Source organism: Thunnus albacares, chromosome 13 (genome assembly GCF_914725855.1).
Source record: "Thunnus albacares chromosome 13, fThuAlb1.1, whole genome shotgun sequence".
NCBI classification, from domain to species: Eukaryota; Metazoa; Chordata; class Actinopteri; order Scombriformes; family Scombridae; genus Thunnus; species Thunnus albacares.
Window position 1 is genome coordinate 28,760,303 of NC_058118.1, and position 27,917 is coordinate 28,788,219.

Sequence of the window (27,917 nt, forward strand, 5' to 3'; positions counted from 1 at the left end):
ATATCTAGTTTTTATTTCTAAGTTGTATCTTATATTTCATCAGATCCAAGAGGGAAGCTAAGAGGGAATATAGCAGCAGGGCAGGCAAGGTGACCAGAGAGGGAAAGGAGGCACAGGTGAGCAGGAAATGAGATCTTTTATACTAAGTGAATGATTTTATGCTTTTCAACTTGGGATTTGTAGAGCATGTTGTTTTGGTATGTCTCTTCCCCTTAAAATTAATGCAAAACAGCCATTTAACAGCCTATTTGCAAAAAAGAAATCTCCTGGGGGGCATGTCCCCGGACCCCCTACATGGGTGGAGATCTCAACCCCCCCCCTAGTGTTCAATCCAAAGTTACGCCCTTGCCCCTATTTATAGGTGTACATGTGGGAAATGTGCTAAAATGTTGACTGAAGTGGAACACATATGTTGACAGGAAATAAAAGTCACACAGCTAGTAAGATGCTATTCTGCTGTCGCCAAACAACTGCATATTATCTCCCTGCACCATCAGTTATTTGTATGCTGGAGTACATTAAATGCCTATAATACTCAAAGGAGACTGTTTTGTGAGAACGTGTACATACGTTTACTAAAAAGAACATAATTTTACCAAGAGGATCAAAGATATTTCAAGCTTTGGGCTTGGAATATCTTCGCTTGAGCATAACTGCTGTACATGCTGTGCCTGGAGCAGATGACCATATAAATAAATCCATTAAGAGTTGGGCTCACCTTGAAAGTAAAAAAAAAAAAATGGAAACCTAGCAACCTAGCAGAGCAGTCTGAAGCCTGCACTTTTTGCTAACAGGGATTACTCGTTTACCTCATCATTTCAAACTTTGGCCACGTTTAATATGAACATCTCACATTGTAACATTATATACATGACTGAGGATCAGTCAGGATTTCAACTTGTACACAGTGGAATGAAATGAAAATGTGAGTGATGAGGATATGACATGCAGTGAATGATATGAGCCATGCTCATGCATTAAATCAGAAATGAGGTAGAGTATGTGCCTTAGCATACTGAGCTACAAGGACACTAAAAGTTTGTAGCTAAAGCTAAAGTTTGACAAAGAGAAGTCTCATAACTATTGCTGTTTATTTAAATGAATGTAAGTCCTTGAGAAGGGAAGTTACATGTAAATATTATGTAGAAACACCGGGCAGTTGTTTCTGTTGTTTGGCAACCATTGTCGAGACAAGAATACAGAATAAAAAAAAACATTTAGAATTAAAAAGTGCTGTGCTTACGATATAAATGTAAGCTTGCAGAAACTGGGTGTTTGGAATGTACTGAGCCCACAAAAGAGCAATAGAGTGCATTATTCTGCAGAAGTTTCTATGGACATTTTGTTACAATTCTTTTACCTTGATCCTGGGTCTCCTTTGAAATCTAAACTGACTACAGCTGCCATTTACAAGCTATGCACCTTTCAGATACACCTGTCAAGCCTATGGGGGGGGGGGGGTTGTTTGATACTCAAAAGAGTTTTTTTGTGCTGCAGTTCAAAATACACATTCAGGAATATTCCCACCTCTTCAGGCTACTTTTGATCAGGAAAAGGAGTGATCAAAGCCCAATACCCAACATGCCCAATGTATCTATCTATTCATTAGTAAGTGGTGGCTTGCAGTAAGAAGTAATGATACAAAAAGTGCCAATAGTGGTCTAGTTGTAACAGTGAGCAATTTAGTTTGATGTTGAATCACTGGAAGAAATCATCAGTTTCAACCCTCGCAATAGTGTTTTTTTTTTTTTTTTTTTAAGCTTTACTTGCTGTGCTATTAAAGCAGCTAAAGGTGAAAAATCAGGTGAACAGAGAAGCTTTAATTAGTTGAAAATGAAACTGGGCCATCGCAGTTAAAGGCAGATATGAGTACCCATCCACGAGCCTGATCATCTCACCCTCCCATGCTATTAGTGTGTCACACTATTACCTTTTTCTAGTTGTATAAATGACTTATGTAACCCATTTTTCCTGGTGGGGAAATTTTATTCCATTAGTATACAAAGACCATGTATTTGTATTTGAAGACTTCCTGGACAATCTGGTAAAAACTAGACACTGTATGTATTACACTGAATCTTCTGTCAGTTAAGGTGGCTCAACGGGTTGTTAACACAGCCCTGTAACAACATTAATCATAGTATTGATTATGAATGTGTGGCAATGCCAATGTATCTGATGTTTCATGTGATGACAGAGTAATTTTAGGGCCACTTTGTCACTGTCATGGTTACCAGCAGCAGCCAATGTGTTGCAGCTGAATGGACCATTGTGGACTCTTTACTGACAGCTATCTCAGAGTGTCTGTAAGCCTGTCAGTGCTTGTAAAAGTGGTGCTGCTGCATTCACAATAACTTTTTGTAAAAACAAAACCATTAAACAAAAACTCTCATTGACTTTCTCATTGGTTTTAAGTTTTCTTGGGTATAATTACAATATCAGCCAAGTAACACTTAGAAGTGAACGTCTGGAATACCAAATATTATTATATTTGGAACTTTTTTATAAATGGAATTTACTGTTAATAAAATAATTTTCAACTGCATCTCATGTTATTCATCAGTGGATGGCATATTATAAGAACTGGATAAATAACTCCAAGATGGTGACATTGATTCGGTAACACTTTATAATAAGAGTACAACAAATATACTTATGTAATGCTTACCTAAAACATGAGTCACAATGATTTATTGCATTAATCAGTGCAGAATGTATCATGAATTCCTGATGCTCACTATTAACAAACGGATTAATGGATGTTAATTCACAGTTACTTCATACATTAATTGATATTCCAAATTAGCTGAATTACAGCTATAGTAAAGGGTGTTTTATACCTGCTGCTTTATATCAGCCTCTATGATGCTGCTTTTTTCATTCATCAAACTGGTAGTCAGATGCAATATCTATCTTGCTGCATGATGCAATGGTCTTTATGCCACATTTACAAGCTAGCAACACAGGACGGATACATTGTACATGATCAGGTTGTATCATGCTTTAATCTTATACCCAGAGTAACTGTGGATATAAAAACTCAGTCAGTGTCTAAAGTAGCTGTGAATTAACATTCATTAACTGACTATCTATTAAGTGTAAGCTAATCACATAAAGTCATAGTGACTTGATCATTTGTTAATGGTGAGCAAAAGAAATTCATGATCCATCCTGTATTAATTCATGCAGAAAATCCTCTTGACTCAAGCTTTAGCTAAGCATTATTTAAGTATATTATGTGCACCCTTATTATAAAGTATTACCATTAATTCAAATAAAAATGTAATCAAATCTAAAACCTTAAAGTAAAAGTAAAGGTGGATGTTGTTTGCTTGTGCTTTGTCTTTTTGTATTCGTAGGGTAGGGTAGGGTAGGGATAGTTGGGAGTCAGGGCACTCTCAGAAGGAAAGCAAATGAGAGTACTTCTCAAAATCAACTGTAGTTAGTTTGTGAGTGATTTTAAATTAAATGTTTCAATGCAATGTGAGTGCTAAAAATATGTGATTTCATTACTTTTTGAGATCATTTTGTCTCTATAGCTTCTGCTGTTGTGAGACTAAAGTTACCATGCATGTAGACTGTAGGGATGTGCAGAGGGCCCAGTATTTGTATTTGTATCTGTATTTGTTGAGGCAGCAAAATTATTTGTATTTGTATTTGTATTCGAAGAAAAGTGGAAAGAGGCTTAAAAATCCTATTTTTGTTTTTATTACGCTTTTAATTTTAGAAAATTAAAGTGTTACAATAAGTGTTCATAAATAAACTACCTTATGAAGGAGGTCCCTACACTGGGTCTTGAGCTGGAGTCTCCCAGATCATAGACGACTGCGCTGACTACTGAGCTAAAACTTCCCTCGTCGCCTCATTGCAGACAGACCTCTAACTAACAAATATTTTTTTAAATATTTGTATGAAACAAATATTCGTGAAAAAAAAAAAAAAAACATTATTTGTGCTTTGCCGAATAATGTATTTGTATTCAGGCACACCCCTAGTAGACTGTATAATTATATAAGAACATATACTTAACAAAGAGGAGAGAGGGAAACAAAAGAAAACACAGAACCCCACTTCTCAATTCTTCTCGTCTTAGTGGACAGAGGGAAGAGATGGGCAGTGAGCACGTACTTTGAAGTACAACATACAACAGAAGAGAGTGTCAGAATGAGTTTTAACACCAGCGTAGCAACATCCTCGTGGTATCTGGTCCACTCCACTACCTGCTTCACATCCAGGCTTGTGCACAGCCAGTCATTTTAATTAGCCATCCTTGGCATGGCCGTGATATATCACGTGTGAAGAGAGACTGCTTGGAGGGGCTAGTTGTTAGCGATAACAGCAGCTATGCCGGGGCTTGTAGTTGTCTGTGAGCTTTTCAGGCAGATAGAAAGTGAGTCACGGCTGGTAAAGTGAACATAATTAACCTCAAGGGAGCAGGACGGGAGGCAAGAGCCTCAGCCCCTGATCTCAGGCCTGGCTGCCTGCAGGGTGCGGAAGTCAGTAAAGATAGGTTTGTATGTGTGTGTGTGTGTGCATTTTGACATCTGTGATTAAATCTGTGTAAAACACATTCATTGTATAAAACATTTTAATTTTAACTGTGTGAATGTTGGAATGAAAAAAGAACAGAAATAAAGTGATATCAAATCTTTCTCTTGAGCTACAGGGAGAAATTAACAAACGGACCAGCAGGTAGTGTCAAAGTAAAATGAAAAGCTGACAGAGGTGGATTGATGTCATCAGAAAGACGTAGTTTTTAGAACATGAGAATTCTGAAAGTTTAAGAACAGGTAACATTAATTTCGTATTCTTTATAGACCAAGGTTTCTTCACTGGCACTAATGCCTGTTTTTAAACTCTGAAAGTACAAAAGTTTTACTGTCACTAATATGTTCAGCTTGTAGAATCAATGGCAAGGTGCAGTGAAGCTGTTGTGGCTTGGTTTTACCTTTAATTTGTCTCTTGTCTGTATATTTGTGTGTCACTGAGTGATTCAAATATTGGTCTTGTGTTTTGCTGATTAATGGTTGTTTCCCTCAGTTTGAGAAACAATCATCCAATCAGCGCTTGGAAGGCGGGATAAAGAAAGGGGGTGTTATATTTCAAAATAACTCAAAATAAAATCAGCTAACATGAACACAATGTTATGATAAACGAATGAAGAGAAAGAAAATAGCATTTCATTCTGATTATTGGCATCACCATTCTTTCAAGATATATTCCCTTATTTGGTGTTTTGATGATGGTGTCAGGGAGAAGACGTCACACCAAAATCTCCCATGACTATTCATTTGAGTTGAGATCTAGTGACTGCGAAGGTCATACAATCATACCATTTTCATATTCATCAAAGCATTCAGTGACCCCATGGCTCTAAGGTCTCTACTCATTTATTATCATTTGTCACTTGTCTGAATGTCTTAATAATCTTAGGGCGCCGTCAGACTCAGATTCTGAGGATAGCATTTAACTTGCTAAGAGAATGAACCCTAATCACAAGTAGTTATGTGTGACATACTGTACATGTGTGAAATGACTCATGAAAATAATAAAAATTCTTGACAACTGTCAAACCTGAAGAACTATGTGGTCATTTGCAAATGTGCTGTATTTTAAAGTCAGTAGTGTAGCAAAATTAAACGACAGTACTTGTGACAGTTATAAATTTTACAAGAACAATGATCAGAAATACTAAAAATAACTGCATGTTAAAGGGTAGATTCACAGTATTTCAAGTCTGTCTTAAAACAATAGAAGAACATTGAAACAGGTTTTGCTCGCCATAATCATTCCTCCTATTCATACTGACCATTAGAAGATCCATTCATAATGCACTTTCAATGTAAGTGATCCACAGTCCTCATTTTGAGCAGACATGTATTTAAAGGTTTAACTGAAGATAAACTGCAATCTTCAGTCTGGAAGATGGAATATAAACTTCCATCTTCCAGTCTTTTTTGTAAAAATGTCCTTCTTGGTCTCTTGATGGACAGCGTTTTCCTGTTCAGCTGCAGTTGAAGTATAAGAGGGAATTTGGCTCTAAAAAGACTTGTTTATTTGAAGATTGTATGGAGGGAGAGCTGTGGAATTTGTCCCTCATATTTACATCGAAAGTGCATTATGAAGGGATCTCTTAATGGCAAGTATGAACAGGAGAATTCAGTACAGCAAAAAACACATGTCAATGTTCATTTGGGCACGTGACTATAAAAAAACAGCATCTACAGCATAGCCTAAGATTACTAAAGCTAATTCAAAACACTTCATATTTTCTCTTTTTATTTTGATAAAGACATGGCATCACAGAGATATTAATTTCTTAAAAATAAGTGAGTGAGGGAGTGTAAAAAATATATTTTTAACATAACTGCCATGTGTTCTACGCTGATTTTTCATTGATAACATAATTTTAGATAATATCAAGGTTGCATTCAGATCATTTTCAACCTCGGGTGGACAAGAAACAAGTGTCTATTCTAAACTGAGCCCTGTTTTGGAGATTAAAGAGTTGTATGAATTCCAGCATCTTCATAGTTCTCAGCCATTGAGCTCAGTCATCAGCAAGTCATCTCCAATCATGCATGGAACTTGTGCAGTTGGTGGGGAGCAACTGGGGCATGTGGCTCTGAAAACTGCAGCTGTCTCCCGTCATGAGGTCGTCATTGCTCATGTCAGCGTGACACCACAGCAAGTCGAGTCAGTGTGTTGTGAAGAAATCAGCGGTGACTGATTCAGCACAGGCCCAGTTTATGTTCGACAAGCCTTTTATCTTGACTTCCAGTCTCCAATCTTCTGGTTTCTAAGGAGGACACTGCCGGTCTCGTAGCCAAGCATCTCTCATTTGGTGAATCACATTAGTGCTTTCTCCAGTTGGTGGACTATGTTGGTGTTTCCTTTTCCACCACAAGATTCATGTTGGGCAAACTGAGCTAAAGGGTATTTCTGGTTTATTACAGCTTTGGTATAAACAAAATCTGACAGAGCAAGAAACCACAGTTGGTCAAAGTTCAACCACAAAGTTTGTCTGTAAACTGTGATGGATGTTGCAACAGACAGTGGGTAAAACTTAAACCAGTTGCTTTATTTTCCCCACCAAAAAATGTTTTGCTAACCTTGCGACTGGGTAACAACCTGTCTGAAGGTCTGACTGCTCATGTTTCCTGCCCCAATTGATGTCTTTCTATAGATGCTTTGCTCAACAGAGTTTATGGAAACTTCTGTTTGTCTGTCAAAGTGAAGTTCATAATATACATCAATATAATGGATATTACTTAACAGCCTATTCCCCACCCACCATGTGTGTTTCTTTCAGCATTCGCTCACATTCTGCATATTCAAGATGTCAACTGTTTCTGTTATCTTCTGCAAACATAATTGACTCATTAACTGGAAAATTAAGTCCTTGGGATCAAGAATACACACCACCCACCCATTTTCAGTGTTTTGTGAGGGAGTAATTCTTACACAGCTGCCATTTCAGTTTTATTCAGTAGTTAGTGCAGTGACTTTAAGGTAGCTGCAACACAGATGTTATACTGCAGCTCCCCCTAGTGTGGAAGACAAGGCTACTGCAATAAAGCTTGCTGTAGTTGTAATGACTAGGGAAAAGGGATATATATATATATATATAAAATGCAAGTCATGACACAGCATATTTGAAATTCACACAACTTTAGTTTTACATATTGTTTGGCCTAAAATTAGCAATAGGAATGACAACTTTTTTAAAGTCCATTTTATCAACACCAACAGAAGTAAAGTATGCTTTCTCTTAAGATTTCTTTTTTGTATGTGTCGCCTGAATCTGAACCTCTGGGGTATAACGAAGAAGAGTTTCAAACCAAGTATCTTTTTAATTGGTACATTTTGTGTTGGCTATAGCACAGGGTGTCTCTCTGCCTGAATTATAAAATTATCAATGTCAAACTTACACAGTTAGAGTAATCTGGAAATTAAAGCTGTTAGTTTGGCCAAACAATCTCAACTTCTCTAGTTATCAAACTCCTCTACCAAAAAACATGCAAAAATGAAAGTACAAACATTAAGCATAAAGAAAAAAAACAAGCAACAACATTGTTACTGCCTGTCTGTGTAGTTGCTAGATCAATTTTAGCCCATCACTCCCCCCAGTGTTCCAGAGCGCTTTGAGTGTAGCAATTGGTTTTGTAGCATTTTCCTTTTTGTATGTGTTTTGGTATTTATAGCATTTCTTGATTTGGAGTGTGCTCCCCTTAATGTTTGTACTTTTACTTTTATTTATGTTTTGTCTTTAGTGGGCCACCATACTTAAAAACTGAGCTTGAAACATAATTTTTGACCTTGGAAACAGCAGTTTGACAAAGCAATTACAACTAACAGTGTTAAGAAAGGTTCTAAAAGTGCTCAAAAAATGAAAAAATGAAAATGAAACAAAAAATTAGCAAATTCCATCCGCTGATGAAACCCATGAGATATGGTTGAAAGCTCCAGGAACTCATGCACACTCCTTTGATCCTGTAGACATGTCTGTCCACATACTTCTGTCTACTCTTGGTCTGTGGCTTGTTTTCATGGATTGGGGCCTCTAAGTCCCAGTGAAGGGAAATCTTAATGCTACAGCATACAGTGATATTTTAGACAATAGTGTACTTCCAGCTTTGTGTATCTGAAATAGTTTTCAGAGCTTGGTGTGTAAGAAACTGACTGGTCTGCATCGAGCGCTGACCTCCACCCTATCCAACACCATCCAGTGAATCGGAAGACAAACTACAAGCTAGGCTTCATCACCCAACATCAGTGGCTGACCTCACTGAATGGGAGGAAATTTCTGCAGCCAGGTTCCAAAATGTTGCTGAAAGCCTGAAACAACACAAGTAGAAACTGTTACAGCAGCAGATTTTTGTGACAGGATATAGGGTAGAATTTTACATTTCTCTAGTGCCTTTTATAAAGAGTAATTCATTTTATGTGTACCATGTCATTGTTGTAACAGACAGACGTAGAATATTAACACCAAACAACCACAGCCTGCCCTGTTTTTCTCCACATCAGTCATCTTTTTCAGTTTTGGCTCTAGATAGGACTTTGCTATGTCTTTACTTATAGCACTAACAAGTAGTCTTTTAAGGGTTGCACAACTCCATATACTGTATATAGACATGGAGAAAACATGACAGCCAACTGCTTATCCTGCACCACCACCTAGAGGTGATCTTACAAAATAACATCCAATAATGTAGAGTTGAAACAGTTAAATGCATTTACATGGAGTACAGCATACTCTAAGTTCCCATGATAAAAAAAAAAAATATATGCATGGACAAGCTACAGCAAGAGATGAAACACAGTGTATCTTTTCCTTGTAACTATTTAAAAGAGAAGTCTGAAAGCATTATTTTACTTGATAACTAAATGTTCTCCTTCTTCTTCATCTGTCCTTTTCTATTTCATTTCCACATATCTTCTCCCTTTTTCCTCTCAGTTGCAGAATAGAAAATTGGTTATATAACACTGTCAGTTGAAATGAAATTATTTCTGAGTGTGAATTTGCACTTAGTGCGTTTATTGCTTCCTGATATTTGAGCTTCACTGAGGTCAAAATGATATTCGATGGGGGCAGCATTTGTAATATGGACTCATTTTGAATTTATTTTAAGTGTTGAGTCTAGGATTTCCTTGACATCATGTAGCTCCTTTTCCCACTTTTTTGAATATTCTCTCAGATTTAAACTGAATAAACTGTAAGAAATGAATAATACAAATTTACAAATGAAAGTAGGGACTTTTAAATTAGGGTATTTTTATTTATAAATGTTACAGGTAATTTTCCAATTAGTACAAAATCAATGAGATGTTTTACTTAAGGTATATCAATTGTTGTTTTTAATGGAAGTTTATAATAGAAGTTACCTTGTTTTGAGTGCTGAAGTGCCCCTTTAAAAAAAAAACTGTATATCAAAGAACAACTGTATCCCAACAGAATGTTTCCATGCTTAATTTTTGCCCAAAGTGACTGCTCATCTATCCTACTAAGTGCACCTCTGGTCCCGCCTAATGTCTCTAGCTGTGGTCAACTCAACCTGACAGTAAAATGAACACTAAACCTAAACATAAACACACTTTTACATTCCCTTGAATGAGAAAATGTGTCTGGTACTGTATATGCACTAACCCTAAGTGTCTCCTCTTTTATGCCACTGCACCATAGAGGGTCTGTGCATGCTACTATTAAGTATATATAAACATATATGTGTGTGTGTGTGTGTGTGTGTGTGTGTGTGTGTGTGTGTGTGTGTGTGTGTGTGTGTGTGTATTAGGGACGTGCAGAGGGCCCAGTATTTGTATTTGTTGAGATGGCAAAATTATTTGTATTTGTATCTGTATTCGAATAAAAGTGGGAAAAGGCTTAAAAATCCTGGTTTTGTTTTTATTACGCTTCTAATTTTATAAAATTAAAGTGTTAGAATAAGTGTTCATGAATAAACTACCTTATACATGAGGTTCCCACACCAGGTCTCAAACTGGAGTCTCCCGGATCATAAACGACTGTGCTGACTACTGAGCAAAAACTTTACTCATCGCCTCATTACAGACAGACCTCTACCTATTTATACACCCATAGCACAGAGACAGCACAGCATGTAACCTACACTGTCTGTGTAGGGAAGAACTTCGGAGGTGATTATTGCTTTGCACTTTTCATTTATTGCCTATTTTTTACAACCTAACTTTGTGGAAAGAAGAATGGAAAAAACAGGTTATGGAGAGTCCCTTGGGAGCACTTCACTTGTGTCAGTATCTCAGCTTTATCTCTGGGGAACACCCCCAACTCCGGGAGTGATGTCTAAATTAAAGCTGCAAGCAGCATTGAACGGGCCCTTGCACCTTCACGCACGTCGGGCTGCAGTGCAATCAAAAGGCTTCTGTCACGGGCATGTAGATGTCACGGGCTGTTTTCAGACAATGCAAAAAGTAAGTGAAATTTTGTAGGGAGCGCTATTTAGCCAGTTTGCATCACTGATTGAATATTGTCATGTAGACGTGTTCAGGCTGGGACTCTTATCAAACATGCAAAGTTTGGTGCAGACTGGAGCATTTACAATAAAGTTATAGCAACTTCCTCTGTCATGGCGAAACATCAAATCTCAATGGTGTGAGGATGAGAATTTTCTGCAGAGTGAGACATGTCTGTCTTGCTCACACCTGTGTCATCAAAATCATGCAAGATTTGGGCCCATTCACTTGAATTTCAATTAGTAAATTGAAAACTCTTGATGCGTTTGTGTGTAAAACAAATTATTTTCCTAATTTTCATCAAGTCTATTCTTTTTAGAAAAGTAAAGACTTTTGACCCACATGACCTGGTCAAAATTTGATTGAAATGTGTACTGTCAGGTGTGTAGAGACAATAAGTAACTGCAGCTGGACACAGAAAAATACTCATATATTTGAATGGAGAGTGTGAGTGAACCGCTAGGTGCTTGGGCCCTAATAAAGGAAAAACTGCAGTACAGAGCTACAAATTTTAGTTTTGTAGCTCTGTTCTGTAGTTTTTAGTTTTGATGGTATTTTTCTACAGCATTTTATCACTAAGCTGTCACCCTCACTCCATTTTTTCCCTTCCCCTCATAGGTCATCCCCACTACTGAATTATATATCATATAAGACCTATAATTATTGTAAAATAAATGATAATAACACCAAACTTCATTCAAAGTTTGTATATAATGTACTGTATGTAAATAGACCTTTCTGCTGTATTCTACAAAAATGAGCTGCATTCAACCCCCACACCAGTGGCGGCTGGTGACTCAAAAAATTGGAGAGGACAGGAGGAAAACCAACATACCACATCAAACTATATCATTGTCCCCCACCTGATGAAATCGGAGCTGTGGGGAGCAATGGGGAAAATTGATGCAGCAGTACCAGAGATATATTTTTTTTAAAAAATTATTATTTCCAGCATTATTATTATTATTATTATTATTATTATTATTATTATTATTATTATTATTATTATTATTATTATTATTATAACATTACATCATTCTGGTGTAATCTCCACTGATGGATATCACATATAACTGGAAAGCTAAACTTCTTTAATTAATTCAAGATTGATCAAAAATATCCCACATATCATATTTGATATTGTTGACATATAACTAACTTATTCCCTAAAAGCTCAATCACAGAGCTATGAATTTTTTATTTTAACCATCAGCTCAAGAAATTTAGAGCCTTGATGCAAATGATGGAATGAAAATCCTCCACAGACATGCAGTCTTAAAGGGCACTTACTACTTGCAAATCACAACTGTGCCTAGTTGTTTAGACAGACCTAGAGATAAATATCAAATCAGGATCTTTTAGATCCCTGTTGGTAAAATGGAAATAGAATCTAAAAGATATAAAAAAGTATGATAGGTGTTTAAAATAACCATGTAGGACTGCAGTCACACATAAATCCACTGCCTGTTTATTTCATTAGAGGGTGGTGAGATGCATTCAGTTCCTGTCACAACTCCACCTCTCTTTCTTTGCCTTAATTGCACAGACTTTAATCTGATTAAACTTTGACCACCACTCACCAATGTCTCCTCAATTTGAAAGAGAGAGTGTGAATATCTGACCTCTCTTTCAGGAAATATTGATTGTTGTCACCTCTTGTTTGTATAACTGTCTGTCATAGAGACTCCGGGCAGAAGAGTGGGAGGAATGCTGTGAAGGGCAGGAAAAAAGGACATGCAGAAATGTATGAAAGGCGCATCACCAGTTACAGTAATAATAGATGAGGGTCAGTGTTTATATGGTCTCTTTTTGACATCAAATTGCAGAGGATAAATTGCACATTATGTGTGTTGGGCATTGGAGTAAGTAGATGAAGTGGTGACACTGAGAGTTTTAATTCTGAATTGAGCTTAACACTGCTTAGTACACCATGTATTGTACAGTTAGAAAATGCTGTTTTATATAGATTTGAGCACATAATTGTATTGAATTAAATTAAAAAAAAAGTATACATTTACAAAAGAAGCAACACAAAGAACAGAAGCGTACGATGAGACAAGGAAGTGTGTCCTTGCAGTGTATGACAGCATGGATCAAAATCATATAACTCCCATTTAATTTATTGTTTCTTACAGTGAGGTAATTATGTAGTGTTTTATTGTAAACACATACTGAGAGACCGTATCATAGTGACTCAGTCTCATCTGGATGGAGAATGTCCTTTTCACTTAATGAAATACTGACTTCTTGAAGAAACAACATATGCTATATGTTTTATACATAAAAATCATGACACTCATGTTAGGAAGACACTTCTGTTAATCAGTGCAGTGTGTAGAATTTAGTGGCATCAAGTGGATCAGACTTGGCAGAAATGGAATATAATATTCATGAGAGTGTTTTAATTAGTTAATTAGTGTATAATCACCTGAAACTAAGAATTGTTGTGTTTTCGTGACCTTAGAATGAGCCTTTTATATCAACCTAGTCGCCAGAAGAAAACGTTGGCATTGAAAGTTTCTGCAAACCACAGAAACGTTGAATATATACCTTTCAACACATGTAATACGTATCATATCAACATTTCTACAAACGTAGCATTTTAACATTTCTACCCGTTGAATAATGATGTTTTATGGTGTGACAACGCTGTGGTTAAGGTCTGGTTAGGTTTGGGCACAAAGACCACTTGGTTAGGGTTAGGGACAGATCATGGTTTGAGTTCAAATAAAAAATAAAATAAAAATGGCTGATGTCTCACTAACAAAAGCCAGTTTTCTCGCCAGAAAAACGGCTGCAAAGATCAGCTTATATAGATCACATGTGAACTACGTCACTTTAGAAATGTTGAGATGATACGTATTTTGGAAATGTTGATATAATACGTTTTGTTGACATCTTCATATGATACGTTTTGTAGAAATGCTGAGATGATACATTTTGTTGACATTTTGATATGATACGTTTTGTAGAAATGTTAATATGCTACGTATTTCACGTGTTGAAACGTAGATATTCAACGTTTCTGTGGTTTGCAGAAACATACAGTGCCAACGTTTTATTCTGGCGACCAGGCTGTTTATATCTACATAGAGAGTGAGTCCTCTTCCACAGAGCCCACCATGTTGCACCACCATGTTTCTACAGTAGCCCAGAACGGACAAACCAAACACTTGGCTGTAGAGAGAGCCTTTCATGATTTTGCAGCCACCGTAGGTTCTCCTACACCTCCTCTGGGGTGGTGGGGAGTGGGGGGTATTCACTTTGTTGCAATCTGCAACCTCACCGCCAGATGCCACTAAATCTGACACACTGGTCCTTTAACCTTGGTGTATTTTAATCACTGTGTGTATTTAAAATGACGGTACTGATATAAATGGTTTAAATCGTGATTTGTGACTTTTCTTTTTGTTATTCATGAAGGAGAGGTGACTAAAAAGCCCACTGTGATAATGACATACATTTATGGATCATATGATTCTTTCAGGCAGAGCGCTGAAGTTGTGCTTGTTTCAGTTGATTAACCTCAGATGTTTTAAATATGCTTCACAATCATGACTCATCCACATACTGTATGGCTGATAACATCCAGTCGCATTCATGCAAGTGTACACTGAGAGAAAACTCATTCGCATGCTTATAGTTGATCATTTATTCCTACATTAATAATTTATTAATTATCATTTGTCTATATGTTAATTTAATTAGATTTACTTTCAGAATATGCTTGGTCACTGTAAATGTGAGCCATCTTTTAGTGTAAATGTGTTGTGATCATCATATGCTTCAGAGAGACTGTGGTCCTTTGTTATCCATGTATGGTCTTTGTTGATTTGAGGAGAGCCCAGAATGTTGTGATCTATTGTCATAACAATATGTTTAAAATAATCCTATAGGTTTTACTCACTGGATGGTATGATGCTCGACCAATGGATAAAAGCTTCTTTTATTTAGTTTCTTATAAAAACCACATCCTTTGTGTTTCATCTGAGATGCTGAAAGATTTATGTAATCTCCATATTTTACAATATACATATTTTTACCTGTAAGTGTTGATGTGTTTTGTTTAAGTTTCAAGTATTTTCATATTAACTTGACAATATCATAGTTCACTCTGCCGATTGCACTCTTGCCGACACAGTTTGCTTCAGCAGCTCCTTCCACCATGCCACCCTCCTCCTAATGTGGTATTTCATAATGTTGATTTTAACTAAGCTTTAATGTTCATGTTTATTAGGGGGCTTAGCTCTCCAAGCAGAATCCTTGTCACTGCTCAGATTCTTTGAGAGCTCCCTCAAACAGCAGAGCCTTTTCTGCCAAATCTAACTGTGTAACCATTTGCTATAAATGGTCATTCCTTGATCAGCCTGGTCGCCAGAATAAAACGTTGGCACTGTATGTTTCTGCAAACCACAGAAACGTTGAATATCTACGTTTCAACACGTGAAATAAGGTAGCATATTAACATTTCAACAATTCGTATCATATCAAAATGTCAACAAAATGTAACATCTCAGCATTTCTGCAAAACGTATCATGAAAATGTCAACAAAACATATCATCTCAGCATTTCTACAAAATGTATTATGTCAACATTTCAACAAAACGTATTATATCAACATTTCCAAAATATGTATCATCTCAACATTTCTAAAGTGACGTAGTTCACATGTGATCTATATGAGTTGATCTTTCCTATATAGGAGGAGGAGGGGCAGGTGGATGGTTAGTACGTTTGTTGGAAATCAGCAGAGAACACGGTTCGAGACCACCTCAAAACCGAAACCAATGTTTCCCGTTTCAACCGACAAAAGTGGGTGTTTTTAGCAAGACGTCAGGACATTTGCAGCCGTTTTTCTGGCGAGAAAACCAGATTTTTTTTAGTGAGACATCAGCCGTTTTTATTTATTTATTTATTTTTTATTTTAACCCAAACCATGATCTTTCCTTAACCTTAACCAAGTAGTCTTTGTGCCTAAACTTAACCAGACCTTAACCACAGCGTTGTCACACCATAAAGCATCATTATTCAACGGGTAGAAATGTTAAAATGCTATGTTTGTAGAAATGTTGATATGATATGTATTACATGTGTTGAAACATATGTTTTTGTGATTTGCAGAAACGTTCAATGCCAAGGTTTTCACCTGGCGACTGGGTTGCAGCTCAGCCCTTGATGCAAGTGTCTCTTATTGAATTGGCTAAAACAAAAAAAGGTATTCATAGGTTTTCATCTTGTTTCAGATAGCCTCTTATGCCCTGTGTTCAGCATCTGGAGGTCACACAAGTGATGCTTTTCAGTCAACCTTTATGGATTTATTCCTTTTTTTGGTCCTCTTGTTTCATACTCAACAGACTGAGCAGACTGAGGTGACTTTTTAGACTTACTGTTAGATTGTATGTTCATTACTGTGTTCAGAAATATTCAGATAAAGAAGTTGGGGATAAATGGTCTGATGCAGTGCAGTTGCAGTGATTTCCATAATGTCAGTGCACATGTCAGCTAAGAGGGCGGTAAGCCTGTCTGTCATTTCAGCTTGCTGTGACAGTGATTTGTTTGAGCTATGTGTTTGGCAGATAGTATGCGATGGAATTATTTTTTGTTGGCTACAGCTGACAGTAGTTGTGTACTGCTCCCTTAATAAACTGTCAGCAAAGCCACGCAACATCTTATTTCTGTGGAATGCTGGAATGCAATTATCATGCTTTCAACCCCAGAAAGAGCTAGAATGTAAATTATGTTTTAAATATGTAGTATCAAGGACCATTGTGGTACAGGGTTGTGTTTATCAGCTATTTTAAAGATGCACATTATGGACTGAAATGACCTTGTTAAAAATTTAAACATGGGTATACAACGGTAATCATGTCACAGAATATAGAAGAATTCTTTTTTTTTATCTGATACAGATGTCACTTCATTCATTTAATGCATGTAGACGACAGTTGAAAGCTCATAGTTTTGTGTTTTTGAGTTCTTTAATTGCATGTGTGACCTGCCAAACTGGAGGGTAAGGCTAATCCCACCTTAACCCGGGCTCCCCCCCAAGACCACCTACTCTATACAGGTCAACACACAGATAAGTGTAAAAGATTAAACAGAGACGTGGCTTCGAGTCCAATTGTATCAAAATTTATTTAAAAAGATCAATTTATAAAAATGACAGTGGCGTTGTAATACAACCAGAGATCAATTTATTAATATAATAAAGTTAATATCTGCCAAGTAGGTATTTAAGAGTTAAAATGCCTCACACACCCTCACAATCATGCTGTGTCTGTGCATATAATAAGAAAATATATATTCAAAATACTCCTCACTCTAAAGGAAAACAAAAAAAACAAGCCAGGCTGACCGGTACAGGATAACTGCTTTTTCCCACGACTATATCACCATGTGCCTTCACAGCACTGCCACCACTGCAAACACACACGCGCACACACACACCAAACTAACATCCCTAGGTGCCGTGTAATACTTATCTGCATGCAGGTGCACCACAATCCATACAGCTAGAGCCCCCAAACAGTACAGCCCGGGTATCTGAAGATAAATAAAGGGGCACAGAGACAGCATTAATACACCTGACGAGGTCCTTCAGGCGCAGTGGGTTCGTCGGATAACACAAGGCAACCAATCCTACAGTCAGTCAAAATATACTAAACCAAAAGAACAAAACAAAAGCAAAAACAACACTAAATATAACTAAACAAAAGAAACAAAGAAAAGAGAAACAATAAAAAAAAAAAAAAAAAGCTGATCACCGGGGACTATAGCACTTTGCCGCACGCAATGGGAAAACACTTCTCTGTGTGTGTGTATTCAATGAGTATTTATAATGTGTCTGGATGGTAATTGAATGGGACCTGATTGCGCTGTTGGCGTTTCCCTTTCCCGAGACTAACCCTTCTACACATGCCATTGTGTTTTATTTTTTGCGTCATAGTGCGAACAAGATTGCACTATGAACATTCTTGCCAACATCTCAATATTTTCTCCAACGATCACAACACTCCCTGTAGTCTACCTCAATCCTGTGTCTACTGCAAACTGTGTCCAGTGGTGTTAAGAGCCGAGAAAAACAGTCAAACAAAATGAAATGTAAACAATGCAGGACAATGGTGTGAAAATAATAATATGCATGGCTTGCAGACATGGGTTACAATACTGTAAGTCATGAAAAATGGGTGTTTGGATGTATCCGTGATACCAGCATTCACATTATCTTAAGATTATCTTATAAAAGTTCAAATCATATTCTACTTATATCATAACAGAACATTTATAATACAGAAGTTTTTTGATAACTGACCAAAAAAGGTTATTCTCGAGAAGCTGTGGTTGCTCATAATGTTTTAGGCCTAATAACTCAAGAGAGCAAACTGTTTTGCTCTTGTCTGTGATCTTTACACTCTTTATCTGAACATAATAAACTGCTCTCATTTTCTTGTTATCACAATAAAGATTTAAAAGGAAAATTCTTTTGTGTCTGTGTGTGTTGCCTTTTAAGCTAAGCCATATTGTTGTAACTTAAGTCTGCAGGCAGACAGTAATCGTATCCAGGAAAAGGGGCACTGAGTTTGCAGTGCTGAACAATCTTAGCAGAGCACATAAAGCTTAAGTACAATAAGACCCAAAGAAAAAACATGTCATCAGTCACCACCAGCAGGGTTTAAAGCAAACTTAAATGCATCGCACAGTACTCATGTTTCACTAAAACAATTTAAAAGTCCAATGGAGCCATGGAAAAACCAGCCCCAGATAGTTTTAGACATGTTCAATCTCAAAAAAGTAGTTATTTAGAGGTCATAATAAAGTTTTTTAAAGCATTTATTTATTAGGATTTTTGAGTTTAAGTTAAGTTAACATACAGTGTAAACAATTTTGAAAATGTAGACCATTTTGAAAAGACTCATCATACATATCCCTCAATGGGTTTACCAATATGGGTTTACTTAAATAATTTATAGATGTCGATTGGAAGTCCATCCGCAACAACAGATTTTCCTCCTTTCATGTGCGTTATGGCTTCTAGAATTTCACAACCTTCGACTGCGCTGTCAAGCTGAGATTTATTGTCTTTTGACGAGAAGGGGATGTGAAGTTCATTTAGAAAGAGAAATTGATCCTCTACAAGTTCTGAGGATTCTGATTTGAGTCTGATAGAAGGCTGCAAAAGTGTCATTTATTAATAAAGGGTCAACAGTTATATCGCCATTTGGAATTTGGATACTCTTTCTGCATCCAGCTTCTTTATTTGCCAAGCTAGTAACTTTCCAGTTGTCTCCCCTTATTCATAAAATGATTGCTTTAATCTTATTAAGCTATTCTTGGCCCTAGAGGAAGAAAGTGCATTGTATTTGGCTCTAAGAGTTAATAAATCTTGTATATGGGCTTTTGACTTGTCTTCCTCCCCCTCCAAATGTGTGATTGATTTGTCTAAGGTTTGCATTTCTAAGTTGATTTTATTAGTTTTGGAACTAGTATAACTAATTATCTGTCCACGGATGGAAGTCTTAAATGCCTCCCATCTCATAGAAGCAGTAGTCTCATCTTTATATGTGTCAAAGAAAATGTCTGTATGTACTCCCAAATATTCTAAAAAACTAGGAGGAGGAGCCACCACCTCTGAGACCCTTTCATTATAAATAAGAGAGACTGGACCATGGTCCAAAGTCACGATGGAATCATAAACACAGTCTCTGGGGAAAAGGTTGTTGGAAATCAAAAAATAATCAATTCATGAGTGACCTTTGGTTACATTTGAGCAACAAGAGTATTCACTGTTATATTAGGAAACAATCCTCTCCAGGGGTTACACAAATTAAGTTCTTTCATAAAGTTCTGCCGTTTCCCACTGTGTGTGTGTATGGTATCAATACCAGATGAACTGTCAAGGTGAGGAGAGATTGTGCAGTTCAAGTCTCCAGCAATTAGCATTTTACTTGATAATAAGGCCAGTAGAAAGAATAGATTTTCAAAAAACTTGGGCCAGTCATCATTGGGTCCGTACAAGTTGACCACTGTATTATTTTCATTTAAAACTAAGCCTTGTGTAACACTGTTCTGCTCTATAGGTCTTATGAACAGCACCCAGATTCATTTACTCACACTCAATAGTAATACTACCTGTACTGTGTACTTTGAATTTGTATTGATTGGGTGTCTGTCTGCTTTGTGAATAATAGACTCTAGGGTGTGGTCTCTCTTATGATGCACCTTTAAACCCCCTCTGAATAGTACAATTTTGTAAACAAAAAACACATTAAACATTTTAAAACCTCAAAATCAAAAGATTTATTAACCCAAAATGAGCCCTAAAAAGGCATAGCCTATAATACACCAATTGAGGGTTTCACTCTTGTTTCCCTTCTGAGTTGAAATATTCTACTCAACTTCACTTAATTGTGAGTAAATATACAGCAAATGTGCATTAAGGACACTTTAAACTCTTGCACCTTCAATTATCTTACTCAAAGGTGATTCAGCAATATCGGAATGCACACAAATATTGATGGGCCCACACTCTAATCAAAACAAAATAAAAATGCCGGCAAAGTCCTTTAATTTAATCCCCTGATGCAGGCCTGATCATGACTAGTGTGCATTGGGCCACATTTAAGATGACGGCCGCTGAATGTGACAGTCCATGAAAACGGGGTTACTCACCAACCAGAGGTCCCGTTTACCACAGTCCTTTATGAACTGAAAGGACAGCTCCTTGCACCAGGTCCTCGACAGCTGATGAGATAAGTCAAAAGCATTTTCCCCGTAGACCACCATTGTATGATTCTTTCTATTATGAATTTTTGATCCATGGAGATTTTAGCAGTTCTTATTGGACTGAATGGGTGCCATTTTCGGTCCGGTATCCAGCTCATCCATGGTTTTAACACCTCACCACATGTTAACACCAAGGATGTATTATACAAGCATGGATGTATTCATGCTTAACTTGACTAAAACTAAACTTGTGCTAAGCAGCATTTAAACCAATGTGGTAAGATTGTTAAAACAATGGCCAATCGAGAAAGAAAAAGAATAGTAGTAAACAAATAATAATAATAATAAAAATTACCTTGTTATTTCCTTACATCTTTAGTAGGGGAAGATATTACCAACCAAATGTCTCAATCATTATCCCCTTGACAGCAGGGATTCTGACCACTCAATTCACTTTGTTTGGCTGGATGGAAGATTCTGATGTACGCTAACATCTGCCAAGTGTTCAAAGATCTGGGAACAGCCTGCATGCATGATCCAAAGCTTGGCTGGGTGGACTATTCAAGGCTTGCAGCTGCTGTTCAACCTTGTCAAATTGCTTCCTTAAAAGTGTGTCTCCCTGGCGACATCCTGGAAAAACTTATTCGTCAAACATCACATTTCCTTTAACACTGACTGCCTTCATCACTCATTCTTTGTCTCTGAAGTTTAGGAGGCGCATTATGAGCACCCTGGGGAAGTCATGGTCCTGACATCCCTGCAGACTGTGAGCTCGCTCAACGATGACAGGGTTAGGGAAGTTACCAGGGCCCAGTGCCTCAGGGAGCCACCACTCAAAGAAAGTTGAAGCATCATGCCCCTTTGTGCCCTCTGGAAGGTTGATGAGGTGAAGATTGTTGTATCTGCTACAGTTCTCCTGGTCTTCCATTTTTGCGGTGAGTGCCTCCACTCGCTTCTGGAGAGTTGCCATTTTACTTTGTAGGGATGTTGTCTTCCTTGTCACTGATACGTTGTTCAGCTTCTGAGAGTCTGCCAGAATGACATGTTGAGAAAAAGTTCCCATTTTGTTGAGGAGAAATCAATTTGCATAAAACTAAAGCTTGTTGTCCAGAGATTTGTATATCATTAGTGGCAGCAGGATTAGCTGAGGCTGAGGATATATAATATCTGTACACAGTGTCTGAAAGAAGAGAGAAGTTTAAGAAGTTTAAGAAACAGGAGAGATCACCTGCAGTTTGCATTATAGTCAAGAAAGCCGTACAGCGTGCTTCCTATCAAGGTTTAGATCTTAAAAACTATTAATCTTATGGGATATATATTTACATTTTGAGAGAGGGGAGGCTTGTGGCATTATATATGCTTGAAGAGTTAAAACTGTGGGAGTGAGACATGTTTAGTTTTTCTTCCTCTGGTCTAAAAATATCTCTGCTGTCCCCTGTGCCTGATGAAGTTATGCACTGATGATTTCTGAAAACTGCTGTAAAGGCCCTCACTTTGAACTTTGAAAAAGTACAAAAGGTATCATAAGTAATCAGATTGCACCCACAGTTCGTCAAATTTCGATCTGTACATCCAGTTGTCCCTCAGCAAGCAGACTGTAAGTACGTTTTCAATTATTTACAAAGAAAATCCTCTTTTGATTCCTGTTTTTATTCAGCTGCAGCCTCATTAATCCTTCAAGAACTCTCACCAGACTCCATAAAAATATTTTTGCTGTAAAAACACTGCTGCATGACTCGTGTTATGATATGTTCACTCACCAGCACAGTCAATACAATTACTGAGGTTTGGAATAGCCTGGAAAAGGTTGAGATTGTTTTTTGGTGAATGTTTTTGATAGTTTGAAGGAGGTTTGGAACAGTTTCACAGCGAGCAGCGTCAATGTCTCCACAGTTGTCTAAAGAGACAGTTTTACCTTTGACCCAAAGGAGTTTTTAAAGTAAGTCCATGTTTTTTATAAAAAATCATATAAAAATGATGTTTGTTTTTGTTCTCAGTTTCATTATGGTGGAACTGAAGCTCGAAACCAGAAGACACCTCTGATTATTATTATTATTATTATTATTATTATTATTATTATTAACAATAATAACTAATAACAAGAATAATAACACTGTAACAGCTGAGTAGATAAAACATGAACCATCAGTGTTAGAAAATATTTTTATTAATTTTAAGATTATAAAAATGAGTTTACTGATCAGTGGCCACTAAATTACCTCTGCTACATAATCTGATTATTGTGGGTGTAATGGGATTACACATGGATTTATTATTTAGTGTAACTTGATTACATGGCCAATTCCCTGAACATTGCAGAACTTAGTCTGAGATCACTCATCATGTAAGGTCCTGAGTAAAGTTGTGGATATGAAAAATGGTAAACCCGAGGCAAAGCAAGGCAAGTTTATTTGTATAACACATTTCAACAACAAAGCAATTCAAAGTGCTCTACATAGAGCATAAAAGGCATCAAAACAGAATATAAAAGCAACACAAGCAAAAATACATATTAAAACAATTAAAAAGTGTTAAATTTGGAAATAATAAGAAGCTAAAAGGGAATAAGACAGATAAAACGAGAATAAAAGTTACAGTGCAGTGTCAAATATTAACCCTCAAATTTGATTTAATAAAAGGCAGCGGCAAACAGAAAAGTCTTCAGCTGTGATTTAGAAGAAGTGAGAGTTGCAGCAGACCTGCAGTTTTCTGGGAGTTTGTTTCAGATATGTGGAGCATAAAAACTGAAAGCTGCTTCACCATGTTTAGTTTTTACTCTGGGAACAGAAAACAGACCTGTCCAAGACCACCTGAGAGGTCTGGATGGTTCATAATGTAGCAGAAGATCAGAAATGTATTTTGGCCCGAAACCATTCACTGCTTTATAAACCAACAGCAGCATTTTAAAATCAATTCTTTGACAGACAGAAAGCCATCGTGAAGATCTGAGAACTGGAGTTATTTGATCCATTTCTTGGTCTTAGTGAGGACTCAAGTGGCAGTGTTCTGAATCAGCTGCAGCTGTCTGATCGATTTTTAGGGAGACCTGTGAGGACACCATTACAGTAGTCGAGTCTACTGAAGATAAATGCAGGACAAGTTTTCCCAAATCCTGCTGAGACATAAGTCCTTTAATTCTTGATATATGCTTCAGGTGATAGTAGGCTGACTTTGCAACTGTCTTAATGTGGCTGTTGAAATTCATGACTACACCAAGATTTCTGGCTTGGTTTGTAGTATTTAATATTATTACTTCCTTGGCTCCAAAAACAATTATTTCAGTTTTGTCTTTGTTTGATTGAAGAAAATTCTGGCACATCCAATCATTGATTTGTTCAATGCACTTACTCCGTGCTTGTTTTGGATCATAGTCCCCTGATGAAACGGTTATGTAAAAGTCATGTTATAATCTTTTCATCAAGCAAAAACTTTTTTTCACAGAAACATGAGGTGCTTTCAGACTGGAGTAACTTTTTCATAGTTCTAAGAACTGTTGGAGAACTACCCCTTTTTTTATTGTGTCTGTACTGCAGGACCTGGGAACGATCGTAATTCTTATCCCAGCCTAGACAGTAAGCATATTGGACACATTTTTCAAACACAACAGATATGCTCTCATTTTAATCTATTGAACTGTCGGCATCAGCTCCGTGCAGGCTCATGTCTCAGCTGCGTCTAACGGGCGTAACAGTTACCTGAAGCGTTCATTTACGCTTAAAGTCTATTTCCTTCTGTTTTACGTGTGTCACTACAGTCATGTGTATTGGGCAAGCAACCAACCAAGCAACAAGCCAGCAAGCCTGCCTGCCCTTTTATTAACAAAAATATTAATGAAACAGAGGCAAAATATTCAACAAAAATAACTTGGGTAAACCAACAAATAAAATCTGCAGTCTTACAGCAAGCTGATACCTTCTCTCTTCCCTACTCCCGCTCAACTGACCAGTGACTGGCATTTTATCTTCTCAGCCTCACCTAAGTGGAACAAACCATTTACTCAGGTTACCATAGGATGAGGTAGACTGATACCAAGCTTTCCAAACACTGATGTGGAGTTTCTGTTACTACTGACAATCACAATTTGCTATGGTGACGCACAGCCATGAGTGCACCAAATTATACAGAATGCAATTTACTGCAAAACAGTTTTAACCTTCTTACTTCAACTTGGCAGTGCCAAGTGACTCACTGCTTAGTGCAGGTAATGGTGCACACCTGTTGCCACTATCACTGAAAATCTGCTTTACCATCACAAAACTCAAAGAGAACAGGATTGAGGGCCTTCAACAAATAACATTGGTAAATGGACTGTAATTGTACAACACCTTTCTAGTCTTCCAACCACTCAAAGTGCTTTTACACTATGAATCACATTTACACACTGAATGGGTACAGGGGCTAACATGCAAGGTCCCATTAGAGGAAACTAACCATTCACACACTGGAGCAAGAGCAATTTGGGGTTAAGTATCTTGCCCAAGGACACATTGGCACGTGGACTGGAGGAGCCAGGAACTGAACTGCCAATCTTCTGATTAGTGGATGACCCGCTCTACCTCCTGAGCCACAGCCACCACATTGTGCAACACAAAATATTCAACTGAAACCTGTATTGCATTTGTGCAACATGACTGATAAATTAACAGACATTACACTGAAATTAGCGATTTTACACAAAAACACTGTGTTGGGAATCAGGACCTAGTGAAAAGGGAGAGGAGCAACCTTTTCACATATAGAGTACCTACAGTATAGCTAGACATAAAAATACCTGTAACTTGTTGTTGCTTGAAGTCAGTAAAGACACAGCACCAGAGTCAATATCCTTGGTGTACTCTTAGATTCCATCTTAAGCATCAAAATGAGGAAAGATCAATAGCTTTCTCCTAAACATTTAAGACACTATCTTCCATTTGACCTCAACTTCCCTTCAGTGTTTGTCATTTCATATCTCATCAGGTCAGTTCTTTTTTTCTTCCAGGAAGGGAAGAACGGTTTGGGTCAGCTCCCAGTGCTACCCAACACCATAATGAACCTTGGTGGTGATAATAAGGGGTTGAAGGAAGAGATTAATTTTTAATGAATCACTCCCCAAATGATAATGGTTTCCTGAGGACTGTCATTAAAGACTTTAATGATGACTTTGACCATTTCCATCCACAGGGTACAGAAAGAACAGTCCCAGGGGAATGCTGTCATTATGGCCTGATTTGATAAATGTCCTTTTAAAAATTTGGCTACAGGAAACAATGTATCATAATTCTATCGTCCCATGCAAAAGTGAAATATAAGGTGTCTTTTGAAAATCTTGTAGAAACTCAACATATTTTAATTAAAACAGTCAAAGTATTAATTGTTAAATGTTGGAATACTACCATTAACACAGAAAAACAAAAAAAATCACTTGTTCAAATATTTGTATTATTTGTATATTTATTTTGTATATTTTGATAGCATATCGGTTATTAATACTACATTGCAATAACAATGTCTGACATGGCAAAAATATTCAGGCAATGAGGTAGATTGTTAACAAGATTACAGTTTAGCCAAATTTAAGCTTTTGTCATGTCATGTCATTGTGTACACAAAAGGACCCTTTACGCTATGCGACTTTTGGGTCAACGAAAGTTGACAATTTTGAAAAAAAAACATGGTGAAATCTTTGGTTGTCAATCCAAAACAGTAGTTTCAGATCTCACTCTGGGACACGTCCACCGACGAGCAATTTGGAGTTTTGGTAACTGAAGACAACCTGAGGCAAAATTCTGACAGTGTCAGAAATTTAAGACTAAATTCTCACAATGTGACTGCTGCTGCGACCCACATCTACAAACAAACCAATCAGAATAATGACACAATAAACTGGCTGGCATGACATTTTGTAAGTGCAGTTTTTTGAATAAAGTTTAGGGGGAAAACACACTTGCTCTCCTTAATACAGTCATGGCACATTAAAGCAAAATGATGAAGGTGAAATGAAAAAGAACTTTGTGTGACTTTGCTGCATTTTAAAAAACATATGAGTGGCGCAGATGGATGACATGAGCTGATGACATGCCTCTGCTTTCATATACTTTTTTCTATTTACATCATAGCACTTGCACTGTAAAAAGGGATTTGGGGTTTTAGTCAGATGGACTAGTGTAATCATGCTGAGTGAACTCATTGTCCATTACAGCAAAGCAAGATGAGTTACAACAACTTCAACTTAAAAAAATACTTAAAAACTCATAGCAATCCATTCAGTTAACTGCAAATACTATGTTAGCGTTGTCATTTTATGTAACATGCATGTGCCGCTGTATGACGTCATGACGCCTTCCGCGCAGTGTCACACAAATCCGAAATTGAGCAAAGAAGCTGGCCGCCATCTTCCTCAGAGCTGGAACCGCGTGCCATCATCAAGTAAGTATATAACTAGCAACTTTATTGTAGGCAGTGCGAATTGATTAATTCATTAATTTGATGCATACTTCATGTTTTGTTCGTTTTGCTTATTGGGAATACATTAGCATGTTAGTGAGCTAGCTAGCCATTGGTTGGAAATTTTGCTGACAAATGGCGTCATTTCACTTCATTATGCTTTCCATAGCTCCACACTCATTAAGCGGTAACTAACCGATTAACTAGTGCAAAATGAAGTGAATTACAAGAGGTGCATATTGTCCCTATGTGTTCTCTCACTTGTCAGCCTCTCGGCCAGGAGGGAAGAAGGGGGAGGGGGGAGGGGGCCGTCGGGCCCCGCACCTGTTCATGTTCGCGTTCGTTACGGAGAATCATTTTCTTCATTTTGTTAGGGAGTTTAAGCAAGGCGATGGTCTTTTTAACTTCATTGTTGCAGAAAAACATCCTGCTTATAAAAAGCATGACGGTATAAATTAATTAGATTATTATTTTATAAAGATCCGCTCTACGTGTGATTAAAGAGGAGCGAAGGAGCAGATTGACGTATTGTTCGGCACAGATAAACGCGCTGGTAAACAGCGGGGCTGTTCAGGCTTCTCCCTCCCGTCTGAGCCCGCGGTGTCATGCATGTTACGCCTTTATGCTCACGTTGTTTGGTTCTGTGTTAAAAAAAAACAACGAAAGGCAGAATATAGAGGAGTGTTCATTGCACTGATTTTGCACAATCTCCGTGTAAAAAGGGCCTCTCTCTCCTCTCTGTTGTCAGTGTCAGTGGACAGGCAGGAGTAGAAGA

General features: G+C 37.4%; 1 long non-coding RNA gene across 1 annotated transcript; it reads left to right on the top strand.

Annotated features, from left to right (window-relative positions):
- The first annotated feature begins 768 nt into the window (after positions 1-768).
- Positions 769-23,187, top strand: LOC122995958. The gene is made up of 3 exons (XR_006406895.1): positions 769-884; positions 12,595-12,599; positions 23,176-23,187. It is a non-coding gene; the product is annotated as an uncharacterized LOC122995958 (long non-coding RNA).
- The last annotated feature ends 4,730 nt before the right edge of the window (positions 23,188-27,917 follow it).